The sequence below is a fragment of the Euprymna scolopes genome, chromosome 4 (assembly GCF_053919585.1).
Source record: "Euprymna scolopes isolate OS-2025 chromosome 4, ASM5391958v1, whole genome shotgun sequence".
Classification (NCBI taxonomy): Eukaryota; Metazoa; Mollusca; class Cephalopoda; order Sepiida; family Sepiolidae; genus Euprymna; species Euprymna scolopes.
Genome location: NC_136485.1, coordinates 153,928,315 through 153,952,141, shown reverse-complemented (window position 1 = coordinate 153,952,141; position 23,827 = coordinate 153,928,315).

Sequence of the window (23,827 nt, the reverse complement as noted above, 5' to 3'; positions counted from 1 at the left end):
GAGAAAAAAATACACCACGTGATTGATGGGAGAAGCAAGTTGTGAATCAGACAAGATGAACGTGTGAAGTCGAGGGTGAGAAAACGCTGGCTAACGGCCAGTATGAGGTGGCGAGGAAAAAGACTTTTAAAAAGTACATACGTGTGTGAAAAGATTTTTGAAAGATAATGAGATGCATAGTTTTGGAAGAATCACAGATAAATGCGTTTGATTTGCATTTTTATAAAAATGCCGAGTCGGATTTTTAATTTTTTTTGCTTATTTGTTCTTTCGCGACTGTACCAGACAACGTGTGGATCAGAAAGGTTGAAATGGAACGCCAAGTAACGTTACATCACTGCTTGCTTTTTACCTTGTTACAGAGAGTCGTAACCAGTTTCCAAGAATCTCTATGATTTCCAACATTTTTTAAAACTTTTCAAATGAGTTCAACTGTGTCGTCCATTTTCTAAATTTGATATTTTAAACAAGACACATTATTATTCATTATTTACTTCAGCTTCAACTTTGGGAAGACACATTCTTTTATTATCAGGCCTTTGCATGCTGTGATTAGTGTTCTATTTAATGCTGACTAGAAAGTTGCCTCTTTCTCTACTTGAAAATTATAAAATAAACTCTTTTACTATTCAATCTGTGTATAGTTGAGTCATTTACTAAGATCACCATCATCGCCATAATCCTTGTATTCTATATACTGTGTGCTTTACATATTGACGGTTCTGGATATGACCTTAAACTATCCGATTGTGAGGCCCCAGTTTGCGGGCTTTGGGAAATGTAGAGTCACCCTTTAACTGCCATTGCTCCGAGGTCCACTCTGACCTAGAGCGGTAGTACCTGCTAGGGTCCCAACTATGGATTAAATAGAAACTGACTTGAAAAAAAAACATTCTATTAAAAAATTTTTCTTCAAAATCCCTGGATTCGGCATTAAATAACCTAAAATTTATGTGCAGGGTTTGAACTTACAGATCACGTCACGCAAAGAAAAAAAAAAAAAAATACAAAAACAAACAAACAAAAAAAAACAACAAAAAACATGTAAATTTTCAAGTCTTATAAATTCTTTGAAGTTAATAAGAAAAAAATTTTAAAAAAAACATGTTCTCAAATAAAAAACAAAAAAAAAACACACTATCAACTTACCCACAGTAGAATTTTCACGGCCCATTGTTCTATCATTGTTTCTAAGCGATGACATGGAAAAATGGTGTTACCGATGATAGATAAATTAAAATAACGATTATCGATTATCAGTAATTATCAGGTGTACTGTGAGACAAAGCTTAAATAAGATCACTCCCAGACTTATACACTGAAGTTCTGTAAATTTTAAAAGAAAATTTGTTCAGCCGCTTTGGAGTCTATAAGGAACGAACTCACACCCACAGACAAAGTTGCATTTATATAATTGTACCTATTTACTATGCCTCCCCACGGGACAGAGTTAGACACCAGGGTCGTTTTTTTAACGTGGAGAAAAGGTACAAAAATAAAAATTGTCTCAGTCGTGAAGGATTTCTCCTCCACCGAAAGAGAACAAGAAATAGAAGTGCAGCATCTGAAGAACAGATACTACACTTTGAGATATTAAATCTTTTATTCATGTTAAAAAATACAGTCAAAATCAATACTACACTTTGATCTTGTCCCGAAGGCCAATGAGTACATGATATCATAAGTTACCATCTGCTTTACAAGTTGTGTAAATACTACGACATGACGATTGATGTCAAACGGTGACTATTATTATTAAGTTATGTTTTAAAATACTTCGAGATGTCATCTCGTGCACATATAATGAAAGGGGAATGTTATCTAACAGGGTCATGTTATCAGAATAAAAATATTGAAAGGTCGTTTTTGACATATGAACTTTTAAAGGTTAAGCTTGAATATCGGTACACATGTAGTTCGTTGGATTCGTGCTTTGTACAGAAGATATTTCTGAGGTGGAGAACCAGTAATTGAATGGAGAAAGATGTAGAAACGAAGGGTAAGCCTCTGTCTTATTTTGTGATTAGAGAATGGACCCGTCATGTTAGTTACGTGTAATTTTTACAAAATGTCGTCATGAGCAAAATAACTTGCCACATAACTTTTAAATGTAACTTTTAAACTACTTATTTGTAGCATTAAAGAGAAACACCAGTTGAAAAGAGAACGAGATGGTTTGCGTGCCTTTCATACCCGCATGCAAGAATAAAAATCAGTTTCTTTTCACACAAACTTTTATGATTAGAAATAATCTGCACATGTAAAGAAAGTAGACCTCGGGTTGACCTTGTAACTCTTGTTTCTAGAAGTTTTGTCCTTTATGCCTCACATTCCATGAACGATGTTTCTTACAAAGAGGGAAGAACTGTCGTTTTCTGGGTCATAATATATCCATCTAACACTTATTACCTAGTCTTTGGTTCCCAGACAATTTATTTTTTTCCTTGTTTATTTTTATTATTATTTATTTATAATATTATTCATTTATAATATTATTGGTCCCCCGGGACAAAAAGAGGGTGGACCTGTAAATTCACCCTTGGCCGTTCGTCTATCTGCACTTTTCTCAATAACTACACCTTGGAATTTTTTGAAATTTTCCATAAACATTAAACATGGTATGAGACCAAAGCTGCTTTCAGGAACGCCAGCAACCACTGTAAAAGAGTAATAAAAAATGCAAGAGAGCTATATGCCCAGTCTGTTAAATCATAAGTAGCTGATCAGCAGCTTGGTTCCCACCAGTTTTGGCAAATAACAAATAGGATCCTGAACAGAAGTGCGCGTTCTATCCCAACCATTATCAACGGACCACAGGTCATCTCGTCAGCTTCAGACAAGGCCAAACTATTTGCCAAAAACTTTGCAGCTAATTCTATCCTATGCGACGAAGGTCATCAACTCCCCATATTTCCTCCTATATCACAGAACACACTAGGTAACATACAAATATCTGTGCATGAGGTCGCCAAGCTAATCAAGAACCTTGATTCCAGTAAAGCTACTGGCCCTGACGGTATCCCAATCATAGTGTTAAAAAAGCTTCAACCAGAACTTGCTCCCATACTTACAAAACTGTTTAAACATTGTCTTAAGGAGAAGTGCTTTCCAACACCCTGGAAAACCTTATCAGTATGTCCTGAATTTAAGAACTCAGGTGATAAGTCATCTCCCTCAGTACAGACCAATAAGTCTCCTGTGTGTCATGAGTAAGTTGCTGGTATCCATATTGAATAGAGAAATAGTCAACCACCTCAGCAGAAATAACCTTCTTAGTGACACACAATATGGTTTCCACTCTGCAAGATCTACTGCAGATGTGCTGACGGTTATATCCCACAGGATTAGTGAATCTCTTGACAAAGGCTTCCTTTCTAGGGCAATTGCTCTTGACATATAAAAGGCCTTCGGCAAGGTATGGCATAAAGGCCTACTTCACAAGATCTCCAGCTACGGTATAACTGAAAATCTTCTCTCTATCATTAAATCATTTCTCTCTGATAGGCTCATAAGAGTAGTGGTTGATGGACAAAAATCATAGGCCTGCAGTATTAATGCTGGAATCCCTCAAGGGTCCATCCTGGCCCAACTCTCTTCCTAATCTACATCAATGATCTCCCTAAACACATACATTGACATCTATGCTGATGACACAACCATCTACGGCAACACATCAAAGGCCATAAAGACAAAGCTCTCTCTGATTCTCTCTCCTCTGATCTTGAACGAGTAGCTCAGTGGGGGAAGACATGACTGGTTACCTTTAATGCATCTAAAACCAAACGCCTATCTTTACATCATCAACGCTCTGATCCCCATCTGGCATCAATTGAAATGGATGGCTCTCATCTAGGAGAAGCCCCATGTTTCAACAAGCTTCTGGGTTTGACCTTCACTCCTGATCTGAAATGGAACACGTACATCAAGTCTGTTGCCAAGGTTGCTGGAAAGATGGTGGGATCCTTCTACCGCTCCAGAAGATATCTCACTACTGATGTAATTCTCTATCTATATAAAAGCCAAGTACGTCCAAGGATGGAATACTGCTGCCATACCTGGGCAGGAGCTGCTAAATACAGCCTATCCTGCCTTGACAGAGTACAAAATAGACTTCGTGGCTTAGTGGGGGATGCCCTTTTTCTCTTCCCTGCAACCTCTCTCCCACAGAAGAGATGTTGCAAGCCTATCCTTGTTTTATCGTTATTTCCATGGCAGGTGCTCGTCTGAACTCCAATCTCTGGTTCCCCCTCGCCAATCCTTTACGAAAAACACCGGTCTAGCTGAATCCACTGTCAAAAACCTTCCCCACCCTTTATCTATGCCTAAATCAAAACGTAGATTCCATGAACAAAGCTTCTTTCTTAGAACTGCACGCCTGTGGAACTCTGTTCCGTCTGCCTGCTTCCCTCCTGACTTCAACTTGGATGTCTTCAAGTCCAACGTGAACAGATTCCTGATGAACCGCCCCCTTAAGTAGACACTTTAAATATCCACACTAACGTACTGTACTTACAATAAGCCTTATCCCTAAGTGGCTTCCGGGCCTTGATAAGTGGTGACTACCGTGTAAAACAAAAAAAAACTTAACAGAACTGATTTTCCGGGAAAACTCCAGTTGCACCCCTAGGGGTGCCTTTCATGTTAAAATGGCTAAAATTGACACTTTTGTGCTTATTAAAAAAATTGATGCTTTGGATTTTTATAAAATGTTCTGAAAAGTTGTAACTGATTTCTATATAATTTTGTTTGTCTATACTTCGCGATAACTCTTGGGTGTGTCCAAGGGGCCTTTTAGGGCTAATAAAAGCACTCCATCTTTGGGACTATATTACCATATTTGTCCAAAATTTTCTATGTATGTCTATTTAGCAGTTTTGCATAGTGCAGAACTCAAATTTACATATGTTAAGGCCTAAAACTACACTGTTCATTTTCACCAGGATTGGATGTCTCCTGGAAACTTTTGGGGCTAAACGCGAGGGGGGTGTCAAATACTGAACTTAGTCATTTTTTATGCCTCGTTCACTGTGCATTAACGGGGGACTATGCATGCTTCACTTTTTAATCTAGATGTTTAGCTTATTACATCAAGTGGCTTCATGTTTTGTCTAGAATGATTTCTATTAAATAAAATAACTCATAATTATTGATATAACTTATTCATTGCCATTCGTTTTCATTTTCATCTCATTATGAATGTTTGGTATTAAAATTCAGAGGTTGCTTTTAGATTGAAAGATTTTTTTATTTGTAGTATCTAAAAAAAAGCATCTCTGCTAAGGGGGGGGGCTTTTATATTGTGGATCCGTGTAGCTAATGGCACAACAACATTAATAGTTGACTTTGCCCTTCAGCCAGAGCAAAGTTTGTGGAATAAACAAAGGCTGCTAAATCCATGCGGAGATTAGCACTCAAGATAATAATTCTGGATTGGAAAGTGAAAATCCAAGAAAGAAGTGGATAATGGGCGGATTATGACCTACAGCAAAGGCGACTGATAATGGTGAGCCATTATTCTTAAGTGATGATGGAGTGGATTCTGTAGCTCTTCTCCCGCATTTTTTTTTGTGTCAGCTGCCATTTCTGTTAAATGGCAGTTTTAAAATAAAATAAGCTGCAAGACTTTGGTTAAGACATTTTATTAAACAAAAAAAAAAAAAAGCATGAACTAAATATATTAGATTAATTAATGATGAACATTTTTGAAAGATGCGTGTTTATAATAGGATAATATTAAAAAAAAAATCTGATAAACATGTATATACCTTATTTAGGGACTTTTGAGATGAGGATTGACAATTTAAATTATTTGGCTTATTCGGACTACTGTTCTCATATTGGGTGTTATTTTCTTAAGGTTTCTGCCCATATAACCTACGACCTTCTTCAGATGTATCTTGTTGAAGTTGGGAATCTGCAAGGAATTTTGAATTAAACCCTTTATTTACTCCACGAGGGTAGCTTGTTCTTGTTTCGTCAGCCAGGTAGAAATCTTAAGTAATTCACCATTACATTCTAAGTATCACCTCGCACTGATGATTGAACCTTCAAACTCCAGGAGAGTATTACTTCGAACTGAATTTTTACCTAGTGCTTTATCTGTTTTGACATGGATCCTTGTGGAAGATTCCCAAGTTCGACCAGATATACCTGAAGATGGTCAAAGGTTACATTGGCCAAAACGTTACGAGAATAACACTCAATATGAGAGCAGTATTACGAAGAATCCAAATAATCCAAATGATAAATCCTCATCACAAAAATTCAGTATATTTTACATTTGAAAAGGAAGCAAATAATTCTCTTTGTAAGTAATATATTGAATACTGGCTGGTGTTTCACAGATGCAGTGAAGTTATTTTATTTATTTTTTTTTACATAGGGATCACCACTTACCAAGGTCAGGAGGCCACTCGAGGATAAGGGTTATTGAGTGTACAGTAGGCAATGGGATAAATTCGTAGTAATCATTAGTGGAAATTTGGTAAATTGGATTATTTAAGGGGACGGTTCATCAAGAATTTGTTTATGTGGGACTTGAAGACAACCAAGTTGTAGTCAGCTGAAAAACAGACAAATGGAAGAGAGTTCCACAGGCGGGCAGTTCTAAGAAAGAAGCTTTGTTCATGGAATTTATGTTTTGGTTTAGGCATAGATAAAGTGGGGAAAATTATTGACAGTGGTTTCAGTTAGACGAGTGTTTTTCATGAAAGTTTGGGCGAGGGGGAAACCATAGATTGGAGCTAAAATGAGCACTTGCCATGGAAATAACGATAGAGACAATCTCGCAACGTCTCTTCTGTGAGAATGAGGTTGCAGGGAAGAGAAAATGGCATCTTCCACTAGGCTACAAAGTCTATTTTGAACTCAGTTAAGGCAAAATAAGCTGCTTCTGGCAGCTCCTGCCCAGATATGCAACAGTATTCGATCATTGGACATATTTGGCTCTTATATAGATTGAGAATTGCATCAGCAGTGAGATATCTACAAGAGTGATAGAAGGATCCTACCGTGTTTCCAGCAACCTTGGCAACAGATTTGATGTACGTGTTCCATTTCAGATTAGAAGTAAAAGTCAAACCCAGAAGCTTGTTTAAACATGGAACCTCCCCAAGACGAGAGTCGTTCATTTCAATTCAGTTTTTATTGGTGTTTACAATTTTTCTATTTCCTGTTTCCTGATATATCATATTTAGGTGGCTATTTAAAAATGTTTCATGTTAGCAGTTGTCTGGGCCGGACTAAGTAATTTTAAAAATAAATTGTAGTTAAATCATCATCATCATCAGTTTAATGTTTGTTTTACATGCTGATATGAATTGGACAGCTTTTAGAAATTGACTCACAAAGTAACCTAATTCTGGCCAACTATTCATTCATCACTTTTTCTCTCAAATCCATTCTGAACACTTCTTCCCAGACTTAACTTGCCCCCCATCTGCAACCTCTCGCTAACTGGCTCCGAGATCTAAATTTTTCTACTTTGTACTAAATTGTTCTGATAAGAGACTTATGATTTTGTCATATAATTTGCATGTGTTTATTGTATGTATAGACACACATATGTAAATTAGATGACAACGATTAAAAAAAGAAATCAATCTGTCTCTAAATTGTCACATGGATAATAAAAACTATTAGGGAGCGGTTGAATCAACATAGAGTGAAAGGATTGGGAGGAGTACGTAGATAACTAAAAGAGATATGTGACTTGTTCGGTTAATTATGAATAGCAGCTAATTGACTAACTAAGACAAAATTCTTTTCAGACGTAACTCAATCCCAGAACTAATGAATATTTTAGCATGTATTTTGTGTTATCTATAATATAAATCTCACCTATCTGTTTAAATGTATATATGTTTGTATGTCTACCTAAAACTTTCGACAGAGGTGACATATTTTCAGGAGATTGTTATCATTTTGAAGTTCGACCCTTTGGACGACAAATTTGAAAAATTGGCTAAAAACATTAATTTCCTCATCCTCAACTGGGCACTTTTCTACAAGGAGGAGTCGCTTTTTTCGCAGATATTTTTGAAAGTCATCCCCTCTTTTCGATTGACTAGCCTTAATTTAAACCTTTGCTACTTCTGGTTTGGCAATGGACACAATGGCAAAGACGTCACTTTCTCTTTCACATTCTTTTCCTCTTTCACGGTACAGGTTCGAGCCTGCATGCCTACTACCACTTTTTTTTTTTTTTTTGCTCAACACACGCCTCCAAACACCTGGGCAATGCCGGGCACTCAGACTAGTGAAATATATCGGGAAAAAGTTTATGAAAACAAAGGTTGATAAGCTCACATTTACGAAAAAGACTATATACTCTTATTGATATACATTTAAGAAAAGACTATATACACTTCGTGCTTTTTAATAATTCAATAGATCAGAAAACATTTTGATACCGACAAGTATATATATATATATATATATATATATATATATATATATATATATATATATACACATGTATATATACAGATATATATACATATATATATACTTGTCGGTATCAAATATCCTATTATAGATAACTATCTTTCAAAACCATCTTTATTATCATTTGATGTAATATATTTTTTAGTTAATAAGTTCATGCTTTTAAAGAATATATTGTCTTAACCAAAGGATTATTATTCTCATAGTTTTTTTAGAGGGTCTCAATCAATTAGTGAATGAATATCAACGTATGATAAATCACTTTATATGTGAAGAATATACGGCATAATAATGTTGGTACACCGGTTCTCACGAGATCACCAAAGTTAAGCAACGATGAGCCTGGCCAGTACCAGATGAGTGACTATTTGGGAGTACTAGGCGCTGTATGTGTTCTCCGCTTATTTCAGCATTATTTCCAGTCGCCCTGAACTTGTATATATTTGCAACTGGAATTAAAACAGTGCAGACTCAGGAGAGTTGCTGGTGGAGATTGCACAACTCTTGCCACAAAAATTTCACACACAGGCACCATTCAGGGAATATCCATAGTCTATTTTATTTGGATTCTTTATTTTTAATTCAAGATGATGTAGCATTTTTTCTTATGACGTCATGGAGTGATAGTAAGGAATTTTTTTCTGAAAACATATTGAACTGCTCCATCACTAATTGTCAATATATTTAAAGTTCAGAATGGACATTGTATATAAATCATGAACGACTTAGAATTTAATTTTCTTTCGGTAAAATTCATATTGTACTAGTAGTTTGTTTTTTTAGTTTGTTTTAGCAATCAAAATTGGAGAAAATAAATTATTTTACTGTTTAGAATGAAACAACTAAATACCTACTGTTTTAAAAGAAACTCAGAAAAGTGTTATATTCTGACGGCTACAAAAATTGCAAGTGCAGGCCCTCTTCAGTACCAGGTGAGTGACCATTTAGGAATACTAGACGCTGTATGTACTCTTTGCTTATCTCGGCATTGTTTTCAGTCGTTCTGAACTTATATATACTTGCAACTGGAATTAAAGCAGTGCCGACTCAGGAGAGGTGCTGATGATGATTGCGCAACTTTTGCAACAGGCACCCTTTAGTATCTGAACTACGCTGCCATGTTTGTTACTACCAACCGCATTTGATTCTTGGCCACCATCTTGGTTACTGCCAATTACTGATCTGAACTATGCCGTCATCTTTGTTCAACATAATGTCTCAAAACTTAACAGGTTATGGGCTCAGCTATCGTCTTTTCTTTGACGGAAAAAAAAAAAACATACAAAAAAGAATTATTTGACAAATTGGAAATTTACAAAGAAAAGGTTTTAACAAGTGACTTTTTTTTCTTTTTTTTTTTTTTTTTTTTTTTTTTTAATCACATTGAGTTTGTCCCAGGCACGACGTTAAACCTTACTAACCAAATTAACCAACTAATACCTAACATAATGTTTCCAGTTTTTGTTAAAAAAAAGATCGCTTGTTAAAACCTTTTCTTTGTAAATTTCTTATTTGTCAAATAATCCTTTTTTGTATCTTGTTTTTTTGGCAAACATTTGTTAAAAAAAAAAAATATATATATATTTTATGAATTTTTGTGCATATGTTTATATGTATTTGAAAAGTATTCTATTTGTATGTTTATATATATTTGAAAAGTGTTTATTTTTATATGTATCAAAAAAAAAAAAAAGAAACTCAATGTGATTAAAAAAAATGGTTTCTTTTTTGCACACATTATACCAATATATTAATAATTCTTTTTGACCAATGAGAATAAAGACAAATTCCCCAAAACCAGAACCCCCCCCAAAAAAAAACAATTATCTTATTCGTTTATTTTTATTTGTTCATTTATTTGTTTATTTTTATTTATTTATTTTTCTTTCCTTTTCTCAAGTCAAACAAAAATTGAATCCGAAAGGATTTTCCCATTATATCAAAAAAGGGGGTGTGTAAAATGTTTTCGACTCCTAATTGGGGTAGATATTTATTTGCTGCCCACCTCAGCAAAATGTGGCACAAAGCCGAAAAGTGGGAAACCAGCAGGCTCCCCTAAAGGAGGATCACTCGTGCAATTCTAAAAATTGCCTGAGTAACTTCGTCGGCATTCCCCGGTAGGGGCGCCTCAGGCAGTAAGCTATAAACTTACTCCACCAGAAAGCCCAGTGGCAAGGCCTGGGAGGGTGGACCTCCTAGGTATTACCCAGGCGGCATACCTCAGTCCGACAGGTGCTGAGCTGGTTCATGGCCCCCCCACCTGTCGGGCTGAGTGTCAATGGACAAATCCTTGACGAGTACTTCTACCCTGTCTCCCTGCAGCCGAAGCCGCTAGGAGACCTTCCCCATCCTGAGTAATGGTGGTATTTATTTAAATGCTGCCCACATCAGCATTATTTGGCACAAGGCCTGGAAAGTGGGAACCCCGCAGGCTCCCCCTAAACGAGGGGCACTCCTGCAATTTTAAAAATTGCCTGAGTTACCCCGTCGGCATTCCCTGGTCGGGGCGCCTCAGGCAGCAAGCAATAAACGGAAAGCCCGGTGGCAAAGCCTGGGAGGGTGGACCTCCTAGGTATTACCCAGGCGGTGTACCTCAGTCCAACAAATGCTGGGCCGGTTCCCGGCCCCTCACCTGTCAGGCTGAGTGTCAAGTGACGAATCCTTGACTTGTACTACCCTGTCTCCCTGCAGCCAAGGCCGCTAGGAGACACATCCCATCATCCAAAAGAATAATGGGGTATGTGACGAATGGATTCGCCAATCATTTTTATAACCACCGGCTGTGCTAAACAACCAATGAAAATCTTTCAAAATTATTATAAAAATTGTTGAATTTTGGATTCAATCAGTTCGCCGTTAACTACGCCACGGACAGCATTTGATTCTTGGTCGCAATCTTGGTTACTGCCAATTACTGATCTGAACTACGCCGCCATGTTTGTTACTACCCACCGCATTTGATTCTTGGCCGCCATCTTGGTTACTGCCAATTACTGATCTGAACCACGCCGCCATCTTTGTTCAACATAATGTCTCAAAACTTAACAGGTTTCCATAGTCTGTCAAGACTGAACGGAGACTTTATATGAAGAGTTCAAATACAAAACACGATAAATCCAATTTCTCTTAAAGGAAGAAACTAAACAATGCAAGGTTAAGAATATCGAATCTAGTCTTTGATTAAAAGCTTATTTTAAATGAAATAAAAAAAAAATATGCCAATATCAAATTTTCTACATAGTTGCCACCATTCCCAATGCAATTTTGCTAGGACCCTGATAGCTTGCAGTAGACGTTTAGACAGCTATACATAGACTCCATTCGATGGTGCATTGGCGCCATCTTTACAAATATTCATGTTGATTGTTAATCTAGTATTGTTTTTCTGTTATTAGTTGGGTTAAGGTTCATACCTGTACTGCTACACACTGGTTAAAATACACTATAATAGTTTCTTATTTCATATTCCTGTTCGAAACTGGAGTGAACGCACACGTCAAAAATGTACAGCTCGTGCTTTTAAATTTCTTCTCCAGGACTTACCTCCTCCATAACAACAAAATGAAGAAAAAAAAAACTACAAACTGACTAACTACTCTGATAAAGCTATTTTTAGCGAAATATTGGACTTACAACACCAACAAAAGGACATAAAATGATTAAATCATTTTCCCGACACCCAAAGTTTTATAAATATTCAAATTTCTATTAAAAAACAAATGTCTTCAAATAGTGTGCAACTATTTTCTTATTTCATATGAATATATATATATATATATATATATATATATATATAACTTGAGTTCCTTCAGCAATAATCGAAACCGAAACCGAAACCAAAATTTATGAATTCTTGATAAAATTATTTATAAAAAAATAGATGACTTAAGTGCCATCAGCTATAATCGAAACTAAAACTTATGAAGAATTCTTGGTAAAATTATTTATGACAAGAAATGGAAGTACATAACAATTAAACGACCCGGATGTAAGCGTGACACAGAATAACACACACGCTATTGTATTAATATCTAGATATGTATGTTTTCTATGAAAATTATTCATAAACAAATAAGAATTATTGTCTATATCAGGTGAATATTTATGATAGTATGTTGAAATGCAACACGTTTTGTAGTGATAGTTTCACGATTTAAAAAATGGCGTTGATCGCGTTTTGCATTCAAACATTTCATATATACACAGTTGCAGTAGTAGTTGCTCTTCTTGTCAGTTATTACTCGTTTTCATTTGAACATTTTCCATTCTTCTGCCTACAATGTGAATCAACAATCATTCGCCTACAGATGCCCACACTCCTTCACACATAACCGATCCCTTTTTGTTCTTTCGCAGACAGCATAATACCCAAGTGGAGCCAACACAAAACAAAACAAAAAAGTTATCTACCCTTATTAGCAAGACATTTATTTATTTGTTCGCCTGCCATATCTGTTGACCATCTGCTTCCTTTGACAGAAATTAATTATTTCACTTCTCCTGCTTGTATTACAAAAGCTCAATGCTTGATTGGTTTTCAGCACTCTCCGAAGATTGGAAGCGCCAACTCGAACAGTAATCATATCGTGATGCTGGCAAACACCTGCTGACAGTCTATGAAACCTCATCTTGGGACTACAAACTTTACAAAACAACTAAACTCAAATATTCCTTCAAAGAGAGACGAATGTCATCTACATAATAACTAGCTGGAAATCCGGCGTTGCCTGGCCGTACAATACGCTTAAACATGATATTTTAATTTATGCAGATTGTGTACGTATTATTATAGAATCAATCATCTATTATCTTCTCTATATAAATAAAATGAACTCATTTTTTCCCGTCGGATTTTGACCTTAATAGGATTAAAAATCAAGATATTTCATGCAAATATAATATGCACAAACGGCAGAACAATATCTGAGGTGTGTTATAGGCTTATTATTTCTCAAATTCCTCGATAATCTTAGATTTCTATATTTTTTCTGCTGAGAAGTCACGGCCAAAATCGGTTAAGATCAATGGAAGTGGTAAAATATTTTCTCTTTAATAAATTCCTCCTCCCCCTGCCACCACTTAACACCGTTTGGGGATCGTTCACAAGGAACAGTTGAGAAGAGAACACTGGTTTGGCTTCGTAGTTCTTTCATGTGAAGTTATTTAAAATCACTAAACTTAGCTGCAGTGCTCTGTGGCGTAGTGGTTAGCGTGCTGGACAATTCACATTATATTTTCACGTTCGCGCCGACCTACCGTAGTACTTTTTTTTTTTTTTTTTTTTCCTAAACAACTGGAATGGACTTTTCTTGGTGGCCGAACTGTTAACGTTGCAGGTTTTTTTTTTTTTTTTTTTTTTTTTTTTTTCACACTTTATTTTCCTACTTTTACTCATGACTCCGGGTTTGATCCTTCCTACTTACCTACCATAACATTTTTTAAACCCCCCCCCCCCGTCCCGGAAACAAACACTCGGGCAATGCCGGGTACCCCCGCTAGTATTATATATTACGAGGAATAATTTTCCCGGTGGACTAATTCCCCCCCCCCAAATAATATATATATATATGATGATGTCGTTCATCAAATTCCGTCTGTGTTTGTTTACAATATCACGTCAGCTGATATTTGGGATTGGCGATGAATGCTCTGGATAAGTCACTCCTGGTTAATATTTAGTTTTAAAATATGCAAACGAAGAAATGATTTGCTGCGATCTTAAACAATATCCCTTCTTTTATCGTAAATTTAATTCATTAATAAGAAAAAAAATTAAAATAAGGTGGTGAGATATACCTGGGATAATTTGATCTGTAGTCGAATGCTTTACCACGAAGCTATATCTCCCGATGTATATCTGTTTGTTTTTTTAAAGATTTATTATCATCTACAGATATAGTTTAGTGTTAGAGTATTCGATTAAGAATACAATCAAGCACATGAAGTATGTTTGTGTGAAATTTCATAAAAAGTCGGCCCAGCCGCTTTCTGAGTGCATAAGGAACGAATTCAGACACACACAAAGTTCCTTTTATATAATAGTAGAAAATTAAGGCACGAAAAATTAAGGCATGACAAATTGCTCCTACTGATTTTTCACCAAAAATCTTTGTAAAAAAATAAATAAATAAAAATAATTAAAAAAATAAATAAATAAAAAATAAAAATCTTTGTAAAAAAAAATAAATAAATAAAAATAAAAAAATAAATAAAAAATAAAAATCTTTGTAAAAAAAAAAATAAATAAATAAATAAAAAAAAAAAAAAAAAAAATATATATATATATATATATATATTATATATATTTTTTTTTTTTTCAGACCCAGAGGGAATATTTGGAGAAAAAAAATACAAATCAAACGTAAACAATGTTCCCTTAAATGAAAAGTAAAAAAAATATTTTTTTAAAATTGTAAATGTTTCTTTTTTTGTTTTTTGTTTTATAGTGTTTGTCTCCCTTTTTAGTTTCGAAAATAAACTGAGGATAAGGAGATTTCATAAGGATTGTAGGCTATTGTGAGAATGAAGAATACATTTTTAGAAGAGTGATCGAAATACAGTTCCAATGCAATAGAAATCGATACAATCTAAAAAGGAATATTATACAAGGAAATGGAATGTGAATGAAATATAAATAGATAGGATGGGAACGACATATAATTCAAGATGATACTCCAAACGAAGGAAACGTATTATAGATTGGATGAATGAAGATAGAGATGAAAAGAAGATTAAGATTAAGTAATAAACAGATAATCTGAAATTGATTGAATAAAAAAATGTTAGGGGGGAATAAGAGTTATTGACTTGATGGATGAACAGAGAATGTGAAGTCAAGGAGAACACACACATATATATATATACATATATATATAATTACACATACACCCACATACCGTACTTTGGGGTAATTGCGCCAAATCCGGGGATAATTGGGCCAAATCCGGGGGGGGGGGTAATTGCGCAAAACTAAAAAAAGGGCTCTTTATATGCATGATTACCAAAAGAGCACTTTTAGCTAGTTGACGCAATTACCCCGGAACTTGGTACAATTACCTCAAAGTACGGGTTGATATCTCTCTCATATATATATATGACTACTTCATTTAATCACAAAGTAATATACGAAAGTATAATTTTATGCGTAAACTAAGTATTTACTTCAACAGTGCTCAATACATAGGTAGAGCTAGATAGTAATGACAAATCCTAGTGTGGATGAAATGCGGAATATTCTGTGTAGCTTAATTGCCATATATATTTTTCTAACTTACTATATATATATATATATATATATAATTTTATGTATCCACATAAAATGTTGTAAGGAAATATAATAGTTTATCTATTTTCAGTATTTATTTCAATATTAACCACCATGATCCGCGTATCATCATATTTATTTTAACATTCATTTTACATACTGGCATGTGTTGGACGGCTTTTAGAAACTGACTTCTAACCTATCTCTGCCCAGGTTTTATTTATCCCTCTATTTTGGAAGTCTATTCTTATCACACCCTCTTATGTTTTCCCGGACCTATCCCTGCTACCTCAACTGTTCTATGTCTATTAACTCAAAACCTTTCATCCATATTTTCGACATGGCTATCGATATCTACACTTCGGCACACATCTCCCTATACTGCTCAGATTTAATCTTCCTCTAAAGTCACCAGATCTTAGCCTTCCTTTAGGAATCGCATTACACATCAGTCGTATCATCTCATATCATTCCTTCCCATGCAACACATGTTCTTAACCCTCACTGTCCAGCTTTACATCGCATACATTATAACACTTCCATACAGATGCCTGCTGTTCCGTTAGTCGACAATGGTAACACTATTGGCTAATAATCATGCACGTTTTCTGAACTTATTCCGGCCACTCCTAACTCTTACACTAGCAACTGCTCATCTGTGATTCAACGGTATCACCAAGGTAACAAAACTGAATAACCCTAAATAGCTTCATCATCCAGATAAACGTCCTCCACATTTGAGTTCTTCTCCGTCTCCATCGTTTTAAATTTCTGAACACCAACTGGTTATTGCCTCTCAACCTACTGGTAATTCTTGGAGACGAAACAATTTCTCATCAATCAGAACGTTCTAACCTTCGTATTCTACACACTCTTTACTTTTTTGTTGTCAAAATAAGTTGTAAATGATACGCAATTATGTTTGCATGAATAGAGTTTGACATTCAAGTAGCCTTCAAGTTCAATGTAAACAAGTTCTTGTTGAGTCGTCCCGTATAAATAATCCAAATTCTACCCAATATACACTATTGACAATTACTACACTACCACCTTACATTTATTAATCCTTGTCCTCGAGTGACCTTTTGGCCTTGATATGTGGTGACTTCCTTGTAAAAAAAAAAAAAAATACATTCTTTTTATTATAGCCTTTCGCTCTTTATATATTTTGTACACAAGCTGGTTATCATCTACACAGGCGGCAAAAAGAAAGTCCGCACTTGTATTTTTTTTCAAAAACTGCGAATTTAAGCTAAATTTAATGTAGCAGTTTAAACAAGCTATACCTCATTTGTTTGGCTTTTTATTCTTATGTGATTTTACCTGTTCATATTTAACTTTTAATTGAAATATTATAGTGTTCTCGTCAATTTAAAAAAATAACTTCGAATTGAGGAGGCAAAAAGAAAGTCCGCAGCAACAAATTTGCTTAAAATCAGCTTAAAATATCGCCCCTAAATCAGTTAAAAATATCCACCAACAGACAACTAATCATCTCTAATCGTAATTATTGTTGTTCCATGTTATACAATATAATATTTAGTCCATATGCCGCGACTTTCTCTTAGTGATCGCCAGGAGCTTAAATTTACAGTGTTTGAAAAAATTACAAGTGCAGACTTTCTTTCTGCCGGCACTGTATCAACCTACTTGGAATTGACATTCAAGTAGCCTTCAAGTTCAATGTAAACAAGTTCTTGTTGAGTCGTCCCGTATAAATAATCCAAATTCAACCAATCAACACTATTGACAATTACTACACTACCACCTTACATGTTTTATCCTTATCCTCAAGTGGCCTTTTCGCCTTGATAAGTGGTGACTCCCTTGTAAAAAAAAAAAAAAAATACATTTTTTTTATTATAGCCTTTCGCTCTTTATACATCTTGTACACAAGCTGGTTATCATCTATCAACCTACTTGGAATTGCATTGCACTGGAACTGGTAAATAAACTGAATACAGATATTCCAAATCTTTTACAGTCTAACTTCCATGAGATTTTGGAAAGAATAATCTGCAGATCAAGTAGACATTAATGCTATTAACGAGAAAAACTGTAATCTCATTACGATGATAAGTATTTTGTCTCTATGCAAAACTCAAATTGTTATTTAAAAAGAGGTTTAGTGTTAAATAACACTAATTTCTATACTGGGTGGAACGATAAAATTGTCGCCTTGGAAAAGACATGATTCCATTCCCGTTTGATGAAAACCGGTTTTCTTTTCTTGTTTGTTTTCTTTTTTTTTCAGACTGTCTACTAGTTGGCCAGTTGTGTACAGATCCCAAGAGCAAAAGGAGCCTTCTATCATGTCTGAAAGTGACACAATGTTCAACGAGCGAGATCAGAGATGCACCTTTGTACATGTTCTCTACCGATCCAAGTTATGACAACAGGGCCATTGCCAACACCTCCAAAATGCAAATCCGGAACTTTCAACATTTTAAGGCACAGCACAATGATATTTCAGGCTACGGTTATGATCTTTGGTGTGGTTTCAAGTGAGGGCCACATCATGCCATTTCACATCTTAGAAGTCTGCTTGAAAGGCAACAGTAAAGTGCATCTGGATATGCTAAAGCGTGTGGCGATCCCCTGATGCAATTAAGTGGCCACTGGCAGACCCTGAGTGTGACCCACAAGTCCAAAGAGACCCAGGCTTGGCTTCAGAAGGAGTGCTATGACTTTGTAACTTTCTCCCACTAGCACTCTCCCTCCTCTCTAGACTTGAACCTGCTGGACTACTTCGTTTTGGCATACGGCAGGAACATCACCAACATGACCTCCCACAATACCAAAGAGAGCTTGATCACTGCCATCTGTCGAGTATTCGCCATGCTCCTATTCGCATTTGTGGAAAAAAGCATGCTCCCAGTTCTAGATCTATATCGAGGCGATGATTGAGGTTTAAGACAGCTTCATTGATTAGATGTCAGCTCTACTACATAATCAAGTTAATTGAATTGTTTTTTTATTTTCAACAAAAGTTTTAAAATAAAGCTGTAGTGTTTTTTTTTTTTAAAGTGATAAATTTATAGTTCCACCCTGTATTTAACTGCACCATTACATCTATCTTTAATGGGGATTTAGTAAATGTTTGTCTGGAGCTAAAACTCAGGTATTATTCTGATTATTGTACTACAAGAAGGACTATTTAAACAATCTGCATCACTTTCTGCAGTATATACTGGATATTATACTATATGTTCCTGTTAATACCGACCTTAAAACTCCATTCACAATAAACTACCGCATCTGAATTCTCATTCATTTCTACTGTTTTCCACTTTTTGCGTTTAAACTGGTTATTATCTATCAACCTATAATTCCACTGCATTTTCTTGTCTGCCCAACTAAATAGACTCAAAACAAATATCAAATCTATTGCTTCAAAAACAAAAGAGTTTCTTATCCAAATCACCCTCGTTTAAAGGGAACATGAAGTGGAATACATACATTGAGAGCATTGCCAAGGCTGCTGCAAAGAAGGTGGGCTCTCTCTCTACCGTGCTAGGAAACTACTTACACCTGAAAGTATCCCGAACCTCTATAAGGCCACCATTCGCCCATGTATGGAGTACTGTTGTCACATTTGGGCTGGTGCATCTGCTGCTTGTCTCTCACTTCTGGACAGAGTTCAAAAGAGTTGCCAACCTGATAGGTCCTCAACTGTCATCTAAGCTTCAGTCTCTGTCCCACCGACGAAATGTTGCATCCCTCTACCTGTTCTATAAGTATTTTAATGGTGAATGCTCTGGCGAACTACAAGCACTTGTACCCCCTCAACGTGACTACCCCCGACAAACCCAACAAGCAGCTAAGTCCCACCCCTTCTCAGTAGAGATCCTAGGTGTAAGAAAGTTATCGTTATTTCCATGGCAGATGCTCGTCTGAACTCCAATCTCTGGTCCCCCCTCGCCAATCTTTCACGAAAAACACCCGTCTAGCTGAATCCACTGTGAAAAATTTCCCCCACTCTATATCTGTGCCTAAATCAAAACGCGGATTCCATGAACAAAGCTTCTTTCTTAGAACTGCACGCCTGTGGAACTCTGTTCCGTCTGCCTGCTTCCCTCCGGACTACAACTTGGATGTCTTCAAGTCCAATGTTAACAAATTTCTAATGAACCGCCCCCTTAAGTAAACACTTCAGCAAATCTCCTCACTAACTTAATGTACTTGCAATAACCCTTATCCCTGAGTGGCTTCCGGGCCTTGATAAGTGGTGATCACTGTGTAAAAAAAAAAAAATAAAATAAAAGCCTTTTACTCCAATAGTTTCTTCCTCAGAACTGCTAGATTTTGGAACTCCCTTCTGGAATTCTGCTTTCCCAACTGTAATGACATGCAGAAGTTAAAGTGTAATGTGAACAAACATCTTGCTACTCAACTCCCTTCATAATGCCCCTGAAACTTATGTCCTCGATAGTAGCCCCCTACTTCAAAGTGGCACTGTGCCTTTTATTGCGGTGAAAATTGAAATTTAAAAAAAAAATTAAAAAAAAAAAAATCTATGATAGAATATCCTGTTTTAAAAATGCTAAATTACAAACAAAAATCAGAGATTTAATATTTTTGCTAGTATATAATCACCTTCCCATCCTTTCCAAATAAAAAAAGGAGAAGGTAACCACAAGGAGGATGTTATAATGGCCACAGAACAGATGCTATATTTCCTGCTCCATAAAAATAAAGGGGAGGATGTAAGGCCTCGAAGCATGGTATAAAAACAAATGCTACACTCCATCCTCCCCCCCTACCCAAAATGAGGAGGCAATGCATGGTAGAGGTATCTCATGACAACAGAACATATGAAAGATTACTCCTTCACCTCAAAAAAGGATGGTATCATGACAAGAGAATAGATATTAAGCTACTCATTGACTTGAGCAGTGATAGTTTAATAGTCTGAAATAATACAACAAACTGAATTCAGCATTTATTTCTATTTTTTTTTTTTCCAAACGTGTCACTGCTTCTCAAAGCCCAAAGCAACTCAAGGATAAGAGTTATCAAGTTGGACAGGTAGATGCTGAAGGGGATTTGTAACGATGGCTGCAACTGTTCAGAAATTGATTATTTAAGAGGATGGCTTAATACGAATTTGTTTACATTGGACTTGAAATCAGTAATGTGATTACCAGCCGTGAAGCAGTGTTCCATAAGCGAACAGTTCCAGTAAAGAAACTTTGCTCATGGAAGACCGCTTAGTTCTAGGTACACGCAGATAGAAAGGTAATTTATTGCCAGTGGTTGTATCTAGACGAGTTTTTGTTGTGAATGTCCTAAGTTCCGAGTTCAAATACGAAGATACTAAATCTCCATATCTATGACTTCAGATCAACCATCAAACCAGATAATCTGTATTGCTATGTTTTAACTTAGAGATACGTCTATTCGTGCCACAAAGAAGATGGTGAATCTGTCATTAAACATGAACCAGACAAACTTTCAATTTTTTTACTCTTTGAAACATTACTCATTAAACCGAAGAAAACATACATCATAAAATGTTTAAGAAAGCTAAAAGAAAAAAAAACGATTAAAAAGAAATAATATATCAATGATTTATTAAAGCACTTTAAAATACTTACAGCCACGTTCTTTCATATAGCAGAAATTCTCCAAATGCAAAAATCAATATACATACCTAGAAGGAGAAAAAAAAAAAAAAAAAGCAAACATAAGAGTTTTATCAAAAAAAAAAAAGAAAAAAAAGAAAGCATACATATAAAATTAAAAAAAAAAGCAACTCAATTATACATAAAAAATTTTTCATTAAAAGAAAGTTCATAAGATTTTAAATAAATGCGTAGAATAAAAATGCATTATTTTTTACGATGTTGAAGCAGATTTACGAATTATTTCTTGTTTTATATTTGTCTGCCAAAAATAAGAACACTTCAGAAGGCAATAGATTTGAAGAAAAAAAAAATCATACAAACAAAATGGCGTAACATGAACTTTTAGCTTATCTCTTCTATAATAAATAAAACAAATACATTGACAGCAGTTTTCCGATTGTAATTAAAATAAGTTTTATTTAATGGAAACATTTTAATTTAATTCTGTCTATCTGAAATCGGGTGCTATTCATTTAATTTCGTTCCATTTATTATTTTATTGCGAATTTCTTTCTTGTTTTCATTTATAAAATGTACTAAAATGTTTTGTTTGAACAGACAACGGTGTCCAAATGTCCATGTTAACCCGTGTGTAAATTTAAGTAAGGTCAGATGTATTTAAGGTAAAATGCTTTGGTTCTTTTTAATAACGAGTCGTATTGATTATTTTGGGTTGTTGAATGTTAAAACAATAACTATCAATACTTATTTCTGAAATCAGATTTAGACCACTAATTGTCAACAAATTTGAATCTTTAAATATCAGTAATGATTTATTGGAAAGCAAGTATTCAGAGCTATCATAGAAAATTGACAATAGATTGCTATATAAAGCAGTTCGCTTCCTGACAACCGTGGTAACCAGTTCACTTTCATATACCCAGAATTAGCAATTCAGTTTCACAGTTATGATAAGCTGTTCATTTCCACAGATCTATGGTATCCTGTCCACTTCCACACAACTATAGTAAGCAGTTCACTTCCACATGTCTATGATAAGCTGTTCACTTCCACATGTCTATGATAAGCTGTTCACTTCTGCACAGATATGACAAGCCGTTCACTTCCGCACAGATATGATAAGCCGTTCACTTCCACACATTTATAATAAGCAGTTTATCCTAGAAAAATACAGTAAGCAGTTAATTTTTAATCACTATGGTAAACGGTTATCCTTAGAGTGACATGGTTAGCAGTTGATCCCAGACAGTCTTGGTAAGCAGTTCACCTGCTAGCAGTATATCCAAAGACAACTTTGATAAACAGTTCACATAAACGGTTAGTGCAAGCAGTTTACCATAAACTGCTATTGCAAACAATATATCTTGGGTGATTAATTTTAGCAGTTCAGCATAGATGACTAGTGGAAACAGTTTACCCTAAATGACTAAGATAACCCATTTATTTCAGACGACTGGTAAATCTGATCCCCATCTGACATCAATTGAAATGAATGGCTCTCGTCTTGGGGAGGCTCCATGTTTTGACAAGTTTCTGGGCTTGATCTTTACTGCTGATCTGAAATGGAAAACATACATCAAATCCATTGGCAAGGTGCTGGAAAAATGAGGGGATCCTTCTATCGATCCAATCGATATCTACTTGCTGATGCAATTCTCTACCTATATAAGAGGCAGTTACTTCCAAGGATGGAGTATTTTTACCACATCTGGGCAGGAGCTACTAAAAATACCTTATCCTGCTTTAAAAGAGTTCAAAATAGACTTCATAGCTTAGTGTTGGATGCCCTTTTCTCTTCTCTGCAACATCTTTCTCATAGAAGAGACGTTAATACTGTCTCTACTCTATCATTATTTTCATGGCAAGTGCTCATCTGAGCTCCAATCTATGCCAAACATTCATGAGAAACACTCATCTAGCTGCAAACACTGCCATTTATTTTTCAATAGTTTCCCCACTCTTTATCTGTGCCTAGATCTAAACGTAAATTCTATGAACAGAGCCCCCTAGAACAGCACACCTGTAGAACTCTTCCTTTGGCTTGCTTTCCAACTGATTACAATATGGTCGTCTTCAAGTCCAATGTAAACAAGTTCTTGGTGAACCATTCCACTTAAGTAATCCAATTTTACCAAATTTACACTTCTAACGATTACTATGATATTGTCTTTTTGCCTAATGTACACTCTTTAATCCTTATCCTCGATAAGTGGTGATTCCTTTGTAACAAGGAAAAAACACGGTTCCTCCTGGATAGCAGGTAGAAGCAGTTCCTCCTTAACGACTAGTATAAATAGTTCATCCTTGATAACTATTCTAAGCAGTGTGTTCATAACCATTCGTATTAGCAATGCATCAAGTCTGTTGTCAAGGTCGCTGGAAAAATGGTAGGATCCTTCTACCGCTCCAGAAGATATCTCACTGCTGATGCAATTCTCTATCTATATAAAAGCCAAGTACGTCCAAGGATGGAGTACTGCTGCCATATCTGAGCAGGAGCTGCTAAACACAACCTATCCTGCCTTGACAC